The sequence below is a fragment of the Aegilops tauschii genome, chromosome 1 (genome assembly GCF_002575655.3).
Source record: "Aegilops tauschii subsp. strangulata cultivar AL8/78 chromosome 1, Aet v6.0, whole genome shotgun sequence".
NCBI classification, from domain to species: Eukaryota; Viridiplantae; Streptophyta; class Magnoliopsida; order Poales; family Poaceae; genus Aegilops; species Aegilops tauschii.
In genome coordinates, this window is record NC_053035.3 from 2,397,519 (window position 1) to 2,412,418 (window position 14,900).

The following is a 14,900-nucleotide window of genomic DNA, read 5'->3' on the forward strand; positions in this document are numbered from 1 at the left end:
ATCAATCAATCAGGGAGCTTCGGTTCCATCTTTTTGGCTTTGGCAACACCGTCCACAATGGTTCCCACGATGCGAAAAGCTATTTTCACATTTGGCTACACATTGTGGATGCCCTTAACCGTACCACTTGGTTTTGCTCCTGTGTGCTATCTATACAAATCTCAATTATATTAATCTAAAAAATTATAGAATCAAGATTAGTAAAAAGGAGGTGATTTTGCCGCACGGATGGCGGGGGAGGTTTCTTATTTTTAGAGGACGTTGTCCTGGCGGTTTGCTAACATGCGGTCCCATGTGTCAGTGCTTTACCAAGCCGATCAACGTCTCACATGAGGCAGAACAACGGCAGAAGCAACACGTGGTTAAGTTGAAGAGAAGATGAGGGAGAAGCGGATTCAGCAACAAGTGAAATGATGGTTGCTTCGTCCCTCCAACTTATTTTTTTAGCATTATTACTTCGTCCCTCCAACTTAACTGCGGGAAAGGTGCAGCTTTGTGATTTGACGCCTCATTGCTCATTACTACGCCGCGCCATGACTGGGGTGCTTCACCCCGACTGCTCTGCACTGTATTCCGGTATGGCACGTGGACCCGGTAGCTTGATGTCCCACATGTCGGCGAAAGGGACTAGACGATTTACGAAAGCGAGCCCTCCACTCTTACGACGGAGGAGTACACGACACGACGGCCCAGTGAACTGTCACTTGTACTGTATAGTACTATAGTTTTGCTGTTTCGCACAATCCATCGATACAAACCCGATTAAACAGGAAAGGGCGGGATTTTTCCCGCGCGGTAGATGATACTGGCCATACATTTCAAAGGCAATTTTAATGTATGCAAACTGAATAATTAAGTAACAATATGATATCTAGTAAAACAAAAAACACATATGATTTATTGTGTTAGAGTGTAGTAGTAGTGCTGTATTGCATACATCCTAGATGTAACATGCGAGAACGTGTAGAGATGTAGTTTTGGAGGGCCTACAGAGAGAAAAGCGTAATACGGTCACCGAACTTCAAAATAAGCTGATTACGGTCATTATATACGTTTTGCGGTGATTATACGGTCACTTGCTCACGGTTCAGCATCGGATTGCACTCTGTTGACCGGCCAAATAGTCTGCATGGCGCCATGTTGACTAGTTAAATTGACCACATTCCTTGTGGGTCCCACCTATCAGTTCGCATAGGGAAAAGGTCAGATAAACACAAATTTACACAGGCGCGACAAGACTCCGACCCGTGCGCGGGAATCACCTGGTTGTGTATGTGTCTGTCAGGGCCTGATGTGTGCGCATGCACGTGTAGGTTGAGCACTTGAGCGTGAGAGTGTGTGTTGGTCGTGTTGTGTACTGGTGTGTGCATGCATGCGTGCGTGTGTGCGTGTGAGTGTTGCGTGTGTGCGTGGCTGCGTGTGTACGTGTGAGTGTTGCGTGCGTGCGTGGGTGCATGTGTTTGTGTGAGTGTTGAGTGCATGCAGTTCATGTGCATGCGTGCGTTTGTGTATAATCACCACAGCAGCTCCTGTGTGTTAAAACAGACGGCTCAGCATACCAATACAAGGCCACCTTGTCCGCTGTGCCCGCGGTCATGACTTCGAACCACCGTCCAAATATTTTTTTTGTTTCTTTTCATTCTTACTAGCAAGATGCCCGTGCGTTGCATGTAACATCAAGATGCATTTGTATGACTAGTTTATCTTGTGAGAGAAAAGGATGAACGAGAGAAGGCCTTATTTGCAATGTGGAGAGGTGTGTGGGTACCTTTTTGCAAAATTGCCATAGATTCTTTCCTATCCGTTAGATATAAATCGGATGGCCTATATTGCAGGATGGCAGGCACACCATCATCACCAACTCTGTTTTTTATAAGAGTGTAGATGTAGAGTAGATACAAGCCGACAGGTGGGCACGATGGTATTGAGATAATGTGATGCAACACTGGAGGTGCCACGTGGAGCGTTTAACTGGTCAACTAGTCATGTCTTGAGCAAATACAGAGTTGTACGTTGAGCCAGTGACCGTATAATAACCACTAAACGTAAATGGTGACCGTAATGAGTGGATTCTGAAGTCCAACGTACGTATTGTGCTTTCGCTTCAAATACAATGATCGTCATTGTATATATCGCGAGAGAAAGATGAAACATGCGTGAATGTGTTGAGGGCTTACTTTTAGAGGACCTGGAGATAGTGTGTGTGCATACGTGAAAGGGGCGTAAAGGGGGGGTATGCGATGGAGAGAGAGATGCTCTTCGTTTCTCTTTATTATGACTAACTTTATATATAGTATAAAAATATACAAATTCACAGTGCGGAATAAATATCATTGTGGGCACCATGCAATGGAAATTAGCGTTCTTACTCCTCCATATAACTTTGTAATGTTGTATATGTGTAGAAATTCTAAAATAATTTTTTGGCCAGACTTTATTCAAAAGGAATGTTGTATGCAAAATAAACGTGAAGTGAGGGCTTTTTAGATCAATGGGGTACGTGATGTAACATGTGTGAATGTGTAGTTGATGCATTTGGCGGGGCCTAGAGAGGTATGTGTGTGTATTACGTATTCGAGAGAGGCATGCATAGAGGGGCCGGCGGGGGGGCGTCGGAGAGATAGCACGAGAGATGAGAGTGGGCTAGAGAGAGAGAGATGAATATGACGTCACAACGAGAGATTCCCTTCCCTTTAGTGTGTATATGCAAGGGGGGAGGGGATAGAGGCACTAGGAGAAAAAAATTGTTTGTGGTGTTTGTGTTGGTATGTGTGGGTGTGAGAAGATAACGAGACGTGGGGGCAGAGGGTGTGTCACCGCATGAGGTCCGGTGGGTCGAGGTGAGGCCCTTCGTTCGGTTCCGTCCTGTGCCACATTGGTCGGCCCGTGACGCATTTAGGAAGACCCATGGATGACTAGTCGCACAAGACAAAGATAGCAGAATTGTGAAGGACTCTGTGTCCATTGACAAAGCCGGCTAGGATTTGTAACCCTAGGTTCTCGGACTAAGGTAGCCCCTTTATCTCTGATATTACTATTCATCCAACCTAACTTTAAGGGGCATCCTACAGAATGCTTGCGAGAGGTGTGAGGCAATGCGTGAGAGACAAGCCTAAAGATAATGTGCGTACATGAGACCCATAGGAAGGTCCATGCATATAGAAAGGGTCGATGGGGATTGTGCGTGTGTATGCTTGCAAGAGGAAGAGTGCTTGTGATAAAGGTTAGTGAAAACAGTTGTAAATGGTTACGAGAGGGAGGGAGGGTTATATATAGAGCATGTGTGCGAGAAAGACACCTCGGGAGAGGGTGTGTGAGCATGTGTGAGAGACCATCGACGGAGAGTGAAACTACACGTAAAAGACTGCTGTACACATTGATTAAAGATATAAATTGTATCCAAATATTAGGATGGGATCATGATATTTGCAATTCGCGCAAGGAACGGTCATTGATCCATGAGACATCTAGATTCTATCGAATTTGAGCATGTCTATGTTAATATTCGACACAATTGATCCACATAGTTAGTATTTTGAACTCCAGACAATGCATCGCTTTAGCAATCGAATATAAACGTGAGTATAGTTCATGTTGTGTGTAAAGCACATTATACATACGAAAGTTACATAATGAACATTATAAATAGCTACCTATGAACTAGCATACATTTGAATTCAACTTAAGGTGGTTTAAAAAAATCGAATTCAACATGAAGTCCATTCAATTATTTGAATTTGATATCATGGCATTTGTATATCATACCTAAATTATGGGGGCACCAATCTTTGCTCTGATTTTGTACATAATAGCATATGTAGTCGTGTACAAAATAGATTCAAATTTAGCTCCTCCATTCCAAAATAATCGTAGTTATAGGATTTTCAAGTGTCAAAATTTCAAAAAGAAGCGGATAATTTAATGAGGTTTTTAAAGATACAAGATCAAATATAACATTGTCTATTTAGGTCAATCCTCATAGTTCAAGAGTACTCTAAACGTGAGTGCTTGTGTTTCAAAATTTCGAACAAAGCGCCAAAAGAGCCTCTACTCGCCCGAAACCGTGTGAGACCAATGTTTGGTAGTACAAGGAAATTACTTTTCTAATAACTTCGACACGTGAAACCTACCGGCCCGACGTCCAAAGGTCTAAACCGGGGTAGGTTTGTAGCTTCATCTAGACGCCACGCAACCGCCTCCGAAAAACATTCATACACAATGGCCGGCTAAGCACACATGCGCGCGGCCGAAATCGCTCCTGCCCACTATTTGGGACACCTGGGATTACCATCCTACCCCCGACCTGCAGTAGGTCGGAAATTTAAGAGTGGGGCAAACTTTGTACTTTCCCCAAATATCAAACAAGCGCGTCCCATCTTCTGTTCAAAAAAGCCAAAAACAAGCGCGTCCTCGACCGAAACATGGTTCCCCCACCCGTCTGATTCCCTATTCGTAGTCCGTGGGCGCCAAAACTACCTCTGCACCAGCCGCGAAACCCCGGCGTCCTCCGTCCGCCAACCCATCCCACCCATCAACCGCCGCCCTCCTCCATCACGCCGGAGCCGATACCCCGACGTCGTCGTCCACCGCAACCTCAACCGCAACGCCCTCCATGACTAGTAGTTGAAGCCGAGGCCGAGCCGTCCGTACCCGAGCCAGTTCAACCACGCCGTCCTGCGCCTCACCGCTGCCGCTCCAACTTCGCCACCGTCCACCGCACAGGAGCTGTTCCTGCTACGCCGTCCTTCGCCGCCTCGGATCTTCTTCCCCTCCGCCAATATACGGCCATGGCAACACAGTCAGCAATTTGGCCATGGGTTTGTCCAAGGATCCACGGCTCTCCAAAACATCGGTTCCCCCAGGAGAAAAAAGAAGATCGCCGCGACATATGGAGGAGACCACACTGGCAACCGATAAGGGTACTCCTCTTCCCTTATTTGTGCAAATCTTACGTGTCTGCTTGCACGGTATTCATCCAACAGAAGACACTAGTTGACCGCTTCTTCTTCATACTAGATGTTCCTAGTAACTCGCGATGCACAAGGTTTCTCCTCATATACTATTTCACCTTAGCTAGAGGTCCGTCGCCCCCCCCCCCTGAATTTCAATTTCCGGTCAGTTGATTCCCAATTAACAAAAGCATTCCCCCGCGTAACAGGCGCTAGTACGCCTATTACGCCGGGGAAGGAGCGCCTTGGTTTTTATCTTAGGGGCGTGTGGGGCCTAGAGCTAGTGGCGCCCGATCTGGAGGTCAGTCGGGATTAAAGGGATGGCCTGGGGGCGATGCCAAGCATGGCGGTGGTGCGAGGTCGAGTGGAGGGCGGGAGGGCGGAGGCAGGGGTCTGGGCCGGTGATCGCTGGCGGTTCGAGAAAGATCATCAACAGTGACTGGCAGGAGGTAGACGAAGGCCATCTGCCTGTTCCTTATAGATCAGACGGTTCATTAAAAAATCCAACTAACCTATTTATTTTCAGTCGACGGTTATCTTAGATATGACCACATGTGGTGGTGTGCTGGAGGAGTACCTGCATTTCCTGTTCTCATATATTAAAATATCATACGGAGTAGAATCTAATTTTGTTTGCCATGCAATATTGTAGAGCTAAAATATGTCTCATGTCATTTATTTTTCAGCCACCTTCTATCTGCTACTTTTACAGTGCACTAGTTCTGCACACACTTCACCCATACTCTCACTATTGTGTTTTTATGCAAGGGTATTTCAGAGTCTGCCTCGACAGAAGCAAAAAAGAAAAGAGACAAGTCGTGCCAGCTTTCTACGCGGCTAGGCACGACACGTTACAGCGCTATAAAGGGTGCAGTGTCAGCAGATGGAGACGGTAAATGTAGCTCTGGAGTTGATGAACTCGCTCGAAATGAACCACCATCCCAGGTGCTTCCTTTAACTTCGCGGTGTCATATGTGGTTGCATGTTCCATATGGTGTCTAGCTTGTATTCGAAAGGCCGAAGTCGGTCTTTATTAAGATAAGGAAATATATTTTGTACATGAACCACCATCCCGTGAGCACCAGAAGACAAATAGCTAGTCAGGGCACCGGCCGAGCCAGTGACAAGCCCAGCAAAGGCAGGCATCACTTGGAAGCCAACTAAAAAGCCGGGATGGTGGCAAAGCAGCCCGCCTCCCACTAGGCTCTCAGGTCCTAGATGATCATGCTCACCACTCCAGCCGGATGTCTTGCTTGTATTGCTTCCAATTTGGTTAAAGTGCATGGGCTTAGCTTACACATTATACCTTTGAATATGACATGCCTTTCTGTTTTTGGTACATACTAGTACATCTGTGTACTAACCATGTTCTTACATCAAACTAATGTTCTTGTGTATCCCTCATCAATCACTTAAGATGAGGCAGGCAGACAAGTGGACTACTCCTCATTTAAAGAATGCAGCATCAGCCTCCCGACATGATTCTCAAGAAACAGCAAGGCTAGATGAAGATAGTGAACTAGCTCTGTAGTTGATTACAACATTTCCCCTACACTAGCATCCCAGGTGCTTGCTCTAACTTGGCAGCGTGATATGTGGTTGCATGTTGCATATGGTGTCTAGATTGTAATTCTTCCAATCTGGTTAAACTACATGTGCTAGTCTGCTTAGCTTATACATTATACCTGTTAATGTGACATGCCTTCCTGTATTTAGTACATAGTACATCTATCTAAGCATGTCCTTACATAGAACTATTGTTATTTTTGTATCCCGCATCAATCAATATGACGAGACACCTTTAGTATATGCAGTGCGATATTAGTTGCATCTTTCATATGATTTATAGCATGCGCTGCTTCTAATTTGTTGAAATTCCATTTATGATGGAACGCTTTTAACTTGGCAGAGTCATATTGGCTGCATCTTTCATGTGGTGTCTAGCTTGCATTGCTTCATATTTGTTGGAATGGTTTCTGCTTAGTTTACACAAACAGTTGTGAGCATGCCATGCCGTCCTGTTTTTCGTACATATTCCATCCTGGTATCATGTGTTTGCCTTACATCAAAGTAGTGATTGTCAGTATCATGCATGAATGAGTTGTGAAGAGAGAATTTTATTGCTTTTTCTTGTCGGTTTTACTTGACAATTCAAAATCAATAAAGCGGGAGGAAGTTAGAAGGCAGCGGATAAAGGTGCTCCTTCCGAACGGAGGGCCTCTACAGTTTCTACTCCTCGACACCCCCAAGATGATTTCCAGTACAACACATGCATAGACACTCAACAAAGCTGTGTTTAGGATGCGCACGTCTCCCCTAGTGCACCATCACCGGTGCTCCCTCTAACTTGACACTATTATATGTGTTTGCATGTTATGTGTGATGTATAGCTTGTATTGCTTCTAATTTTGTTGAATTCCATCTGCTTACTTTACACATTATACTTGAATAAGACACGTGTTCCTGTTTCTAGAACATACAATATCTGTCTATCACACCATGTTCTTACATCAAATTACTACTGTTGTGTAACCTGCAACAATCACTTATCATAAGACACGTTTGACTTTGGAGTGTGATATAGGTTACATCTCGCATTCTTTTCTAGCTTGTACTACTAATTTGTTGAAATGGCACTTATGACGAGACAGTTTTAACTTGGTAGAGTGATATTCGTTGCATCTTTCATATGGTGTCTAGGTTTCATTGCTTCTAATTTGTTGAAATGCCTTCTCCTTAGTTTACACATCATAAGCTGTGAATATGCAATGCTGTGAATATGCAATGGCACTAATAACGATAGACCTCTAACATGGTAGTGTGATGTTGTTTGCATCTTGCATATGATTTATTTCTTGTACTGCTTCACATTTGTTTAAACGCCATTTATGATGAGACACTATTAACTTGGCAGAGCGATATTTGTAGCATCTTTCAAATGGTGTCTACCTTCCATTGCATTGCTTCTAAACTGGTGAAATGTGTTCTGCTTAGTTTACACATCATAGTTCTGGTTATCTCTTCCGTCCTATTTTTCGTACATATTACATCCTCCTATCATGTGGTTGTCTAACATCAAAGTTCAGCTTGTCTGCATCACGCATCAATTTGTTCTGAAGAACTAAATTGTTATTCGTTATTCTTGTCGGCTTGACTTAACATGGCACAGAGAAAGAGGAAGAAACACAGAATGGCAGGGAATGAGAAGCGGATGAATCCTGCAGATTCTGCTGGTACTGATGGTGCAATAGAAGGTCAAAGTCCAGTGGAAATTCTGCAAACAGGGCATCCCATGCTACACGAGCTGCAAAAAAAGCCAAACAGAAACAAATAGCTGCCACCAAACAAGCAGAGACAACCCTAGTTCTTGCAACACCTACCACAATACTACAAGCTGCACGAGTTACTCGTGCGTCAACTGAGCTAGCAGCACGTTCCCAAGCTCCCTTGCCACCTGACACAACTTCCCAAGCACTCTTAACACAAGACGAGTTGGCAATATCAGATGAACCTTGTGAGCTTCAACAGCAAGAAGGTAGTTGCTGGAGTCAAGTTACAGTTGCATGCTTCTCTATATGTAGTCTCACAGTTTGATGTACACTAACACTTCCTACGTTCGTTGTTGGACTAGCACCTAGGCACAAGAGGAAACAAACATCAGGGATAATGCTCGATGGGTTAACTAAATCTAGAGGAGGAAGAATGGATATCCGTTTTGAGGCAGGTTTAAAAAGGCCACGTGATGCTACAGAGTCAGCCAAGTTAGTATCAGAGGCAGCGGTTGCCGTTAGGTGTCATGTACGTATCCTCCCAACATGGATTCAGTACAGGAATGACAAAGATGAAACCCAGTTCAACACCTTCCTCGACCATTTATCTGTAAGTATGGTTATGTATGGAAACTAGTAATATCGTCTTGCTCTATCCCATACTTTCTAGGTTGCTGATAATGAGACTCCCATCATTTTCAACAGATGAGGTTCAAGTTGGATAGCCAAGATGACGCAACCAGACAAGCTTGCGCCCATGTTTTCAAGTCTGCTCTGCAACAGTATCGGTATAACTTGAGGAAAACTCTCTTTGAAGGCAAGGCTAACAGTGAACTTTCCCAAACATCTCTAGTGGTAAATATATCGGATGAAGACTGGAGGGGCCTCGTTAAACACTGGTCTGATCCGAAGTATCAGGTATATTTTATATATATATATATATATATATATATATATATATATATATATATATATATATATATGTGATCAGATCGCATGTCGAAGTCCTATTTACGCATGTCCCTCACAAATCTATCTTCTTGTAGGTGAACTGTTCAAAGAACAAGGCCAACCGTACGAAAGTGAAATTCCAACAGACGACAAGATCGCGTAGCTATATTGCATACTGTGAGGCTCTTCTAATTAGTTGTTGTTTCACTCTTTTCGCTGTACCATATCATCAGATCTATATTGACTTGTTCCAAATGCAGAGGAAAGCCCGCAAGGACCAAAAAGTATCTGAACCAAATGTTGTGGAAATCTTCAAGGACTGTCACACCAACAAGAAGAAGGGCATGACTACACCAGTCAAAGCCGCTATTGTAAGTCCTTAATCCTCATGCCTTTTAACTACTACTTACTCTGACTTGTGCCTTGAACTGCATGGTTTGCAATAAAATGCAACTAATATTTTACATGGGTTCACCAGAATAAGTTCTGTATATAGACCAAAGCTATTTTGTTTGGTTTTGCTGCCTCCTTAATATCTTCTGTTCTTGTGCTACTAATGTAAAAACTCAACTTTTCAGCGAGCTATGGAAAAAATGGTGGAACCGCCACCTTCTGAAGGTGGCGAGGCAATTATAACCGCAATGTCAGCTCTTGCTGCAGTGGGTTAGTACCTGTCCACTAACAGTGCCAAAAGCACGTTCCTGCGTAATACTAGGTTGGTTGTTAAGGCAATCTCGTCCAAACTTCCTCATGATCAAGATATGCAAGCTCAAAGCAATGTTGTATCTGCGCTCCAGACACAAGTCCATTCCCTAACAGAGACCCTTTGTGAAACAAGGAGAGACATTGTTCGATGTCATCAAGATATGCATGGTTTTGAAACTAGACTATCAGACATTTGCTATGTTGTTCAGGAGCCTAGGAGGAATGAAGGCGAGGGTTATGGTGCTCCATCGGACAATACAACATGAAAACGTGACAGTCAGGTCAAATGAACTGAGCTTCTGAACTTCTGGTGGTGCTTTTATCTGCTAGACAGTTAAGTTTTATGCCAACCTTCCTTTTATTATATAGTTGTAATTTGTTTTGGTGCGATACAAAATTTATTCTTAACATGCAGCCACCGGCTGAAGAAAATAGCAAGCCATTTTTGTATAGTGTAGGGTGTTCCCTATATTTGCACTGGTGGCGATCTTTGATGCCAAGTGGATGTAATCTGTGCAATCGCCTTAATAGCCTAGCGTTAGTTTCGGCCTTATTTATTTCCTAGTATTCTTTTTCCATGGTTTTCTAGTAGCCGCAACAACCATGCGCCATATACGGGCCGTAGGATCCATGGGTCTCCTACGGGCCGTTGATAAATGAGCCTCCAACAGGGCGGTAGAATCGCTGGGCCTCGGGCCGTCGGATAAATGGGTCTACATGGGCCGTAAACGGGCGTAATTGGTATCGGCCCATCACGGTAACGGGCCGTTAACAGGCCGGGGGACAGCAAAGGCTTAATTCTGTCACAGGCATAATGGGTCATTAATGGGCCAGAATATAAGACAGGCTGGAAACGGCGCAACGGGTTAACAGGCCAGAAACGGGCCGACTCTTGCCATGGGCCGAATTTGGCCCATTAGGGGAACAGGTCATTAACGGGCCAGAAGTAATCGAGGTCCGGAAAGGAGCCCAAGAACGTATGGGCCGTCAATAGGCCGAAAGCTAACACGGGCTGGAAACGGCCCATGTGAATCACGGGCCATTCACGGGTACAAAGAAAATTATTGTTCATTATGGGCTAGAGTCACCGTGGGCCTCTAAAGGGCCTAAAGATTCGAAGGCCTCATATGGGCCTAAAGACGTCATGGGCCATACATGGGCCGAAAGTGAAATGGGCTGGTGTTATATTCGACGGCCCACATGACGTTGTTGGGCCGATTTCCTTTAGGGCCTAACGGGCCGTGAGTTACCGGGCCGTAAAATGGGCTATTTGCGAAGAGACCGTTAACAGGCTTTTCATGGGCCAGCCCGTTAACTTTTGACCAAGTCAAACGGCCCGGCTTTGTAAGCTAAATGTGCCAGTGGTGGGCCGTGGCACGTGTCGACATATCATAGGCGCCTATCTGACCCACTGACGAGCTGACACGTGTTTCGTCCGGCCAATAAGAATTTTACACGTGGAAATTTCCCATTGGTAGGGGATATTAACGGGTTATCGGATCCAAAACCCGACCTGATAGCTTAACGACGTTCCATTACGGTGGATGCCACGTGTCGGTCACCCTTGACGAAAGCACTTCTGTGATGCACGATTTATCATCATGGAAGTGGACACTTCCGTGATGATAATTTTGGTAATGTCATGGAACACTTCTACGACAACACAGGTATGACTATCTTGATTCTGTCATAAAATCGTCATGGATGTACATGCATGACAAAAAACGCGACCTACTGTGACAAACCCGTATCATCACGGAAGTGTATTTTTTTGTAGTGTCCCATGCCCCGGTGTATCTTTTGTCTTCCCATACACGCCCAAGAAGCCAAGCAGGGTCACGCAAAGATTCTTCGTCACGTGCATCACGTCGATTGCGGAGCGGACCTCTAGGTCTTTGCAATAGGGCCGGTCCCAAAATATAGATTTCTTCTTCCACATGGGTGCGCGTCCGTAAGCGTCATTCGGAACAGGTTGTCCGCCAAGACCCTTTCCAAAGATTACCTTCAAATCCTTGACCATATCATGTACATCAGCACTAGTACGGTGGCGAGGCTTCGTCCGGTGATCCGCCACACCTTTGAAATGCTTGCCTTTCTTTCTTACGGGATGCCTGCTCGGAAGAAATCAACGATGTCCCAGGTACACATTCTTCCTACAATTATCCAAATATATAATGTCGATATCATCCAAACAGTGCGTGCATCCACGGTATCCATTGTTTTCTATCTTGAAAGGTTACTGAGAGCAGGCCAATCATTAATGGTCACGAACAGCAACGCCTTTAGGTCAAATTCTTCCTGTTTGTGCTCATCCCACGCACGTACACCTTTTTCATTCCACAGCTGTAAGAGTTCTTCAACTAATGGCCTTAGCTACACATTAATGTCGTTGTCGGGTTGAGGGCCTTGGATGAGCACTGGCATCATAATGAACTTCCGCTTCATGCACAACAAAGGAGGAAGGTTATACAAACATAGAGTCACATGCGAGGTGCTATGGTTGTTGCTCTGCTCCTCAAAAGGATTAATGTCATCTGCGCTTAGACCAAACCATACGTTCCTTGGGTCACCTGCAATCTCCTCCCTGTACTTTCTCTCGATTTTTCTCCACTGCAACCCGTCAGCGGGTACTCTCAGCTTTCCGTCTTTCTTACGGTCTTCTCCGTGCCATCGCATCGCCTTGGCATGCTCTTTGTTTTGGAACAAACATTTCAACCATGGTATTATAGGAGCATACCACATCACCTTGGCAGGAATCTTCTTCCTGGGGCGCTCTCCATTGACATCACCAGGGTCATTGCGGCTGATCTTATAGCACAATGCACCGCATAACAGGCACGCGTTCAAATCCTCATACTCACCGCGGTGGAGGATGCAGTCATTCGGGCATGCATGTATCTTCTGCACCTCTAACCCTAGAGGGCAGACAACCTTCTTTGCTTCGTACGTACTCTCGGGCAATTCGTTGTCCTTTGGAAGCATATTCTTTATCATTACCAGCAACTTTCCAAATCCCTTGTCAGATACACCATTCTCTGCCTTCCATTGCAGCAATTCCAACGTGGTGCCCAGCTTTTTCTTGTCAGCTTCGCAATTTGGGTACAACAATTTCTTGTGATCCTCTAACATGCGATGCAACTTCTTCTTCTCCTTTTCACTTGCGCAGTTTCTCTTTGCATCGGCAATGGCCTGACCTAGATCATCATCGGGCTCATCTGATGCCTCTTCTTCAGCTTCTTCCCGCATTGCTGACTTAGCTTCTTCTCGCATTACCGGCTCAGCTTCTTCCCCCATTGTTGTATCATCGTATTTAGAGAACCCATGGCCAGGATAGCTATTTTCGTCCTCTTCTTCTTCATTGTCTTCCATCATAACCCCTCTTTCTCCGTGGTTGGTCCAAACATTATAGTGGGGCATAAAACCGGACTCAAATAGGTGGACGTGAATGGTTCTTGAGTTAGAGTAATTGTGATAATTCTTACAGCCAGCACATAGACAAGGCATAAAACCATCCGCCCGCTTGTTTGCCTGAGCCACAATCAGAAAAGTATGCACTCCATCAACGAACTGGGGAGAGCATCGGTCATCGTACATCCATTGTCGGCTCATCTTCATTACACACCACCGAATAGACCAAATTAATATAAGTTCATACATAATGTTCATACAACACTTAAATGCAACATACAAATAACTCTCTAGCTAAAGCATTTAAATGCAACAACAAATGTGATCAAGATCGCAACTAAGGTAACAAATTATCCAACAGCATAATGATACCAAGCCTCACTATCAATGGCATATTTTCTAATCTTTCTAATCTTCAACAGCATTTTCTCCATCTTGATCTTGTGATCATCGACGACATCGGCAACATGCAACTCCAATTCCATCTCCCCCCCCTCACTTCTTTTCAATTTTTCTATCAAATACTCGTTTTCTCTTTCAACTAAATTTAACATCTTGACAATAGGGTCGGTTGGAATTTCCGGTTCACATACCTCGTAGATAAAAATATCTATCTCAACTTGATGGACATAATTTGTCATAAACACGAAATGCAACATATAGTTTTAAAAGAGAATATACCACATCCGAATCATAACACGGACGAGGGCCGACGGGGACGGATATCAAAACCATGGCACTATGTATAACAAACAACGTGCGGGTAAGATAATTATACAAGTAACTATATATCTAAATCACACAAACATGATTTTTTATATAAAAAGATAAGAACAAGAGGCTCACCACAAGGTGGTGCCGGCGAGGGTCGGTGCGGACGATCGACGGTTGTTACGACGGAGACGGGAAAGCACTAAGTAAACCACACCTACATATGAAAACTAAGAGTTATTTTAAGCTCAAATTGCATATAAATAAAATAAACTACCACATATAATTCCTCCCAAAATACTAAAACCCACAAATTAATCACTATATAAAGCACTGCAAAAGCTAATCTAGCAATGAGAGATGAAAGGACAAAGTTGCTAACCTTTGTGATCACTTGAAGGGATGGGGGCATCAAATCTTGACAAAATTTTGGCAAAATGTGTGATGAGCTCGAGGGAAGAGGGGAAGAACAGAGAGGAGAGGGGAAAGGGGGGAGAACAGAGCAAGCTGGACGAAGGGTTTATATATAGGATGATCTTTACTACCAGTTCATGGCATGAACTGGTGCTAATGGTGCTGGAGGGGCCCCAGTCTGACAACATCCCGCCACCACTCTCTTTAGTACCGCTTTGTGGCACGAACCGGTGCTAAAGGTTCGCCACGAACCGGTACTACTGAGATCGGCCCGCCTTGCCATTGGAACCGGCACTAATGGTCACATTAGTATCGGCTCAAATACAAACCGGGACTAATGAGCTGCACATTAGACCCTTTTTCTACTAGTGTCGTAGCTCAAATATTCGCCTCCATAATCAGATCGTAGAAACTTTATTTTCTTGTTACGATGATCTTTGGCTTCACTCTGAAATTCTTTGAACTTTTCAAATGTTTCAGACTTATGTTTCAT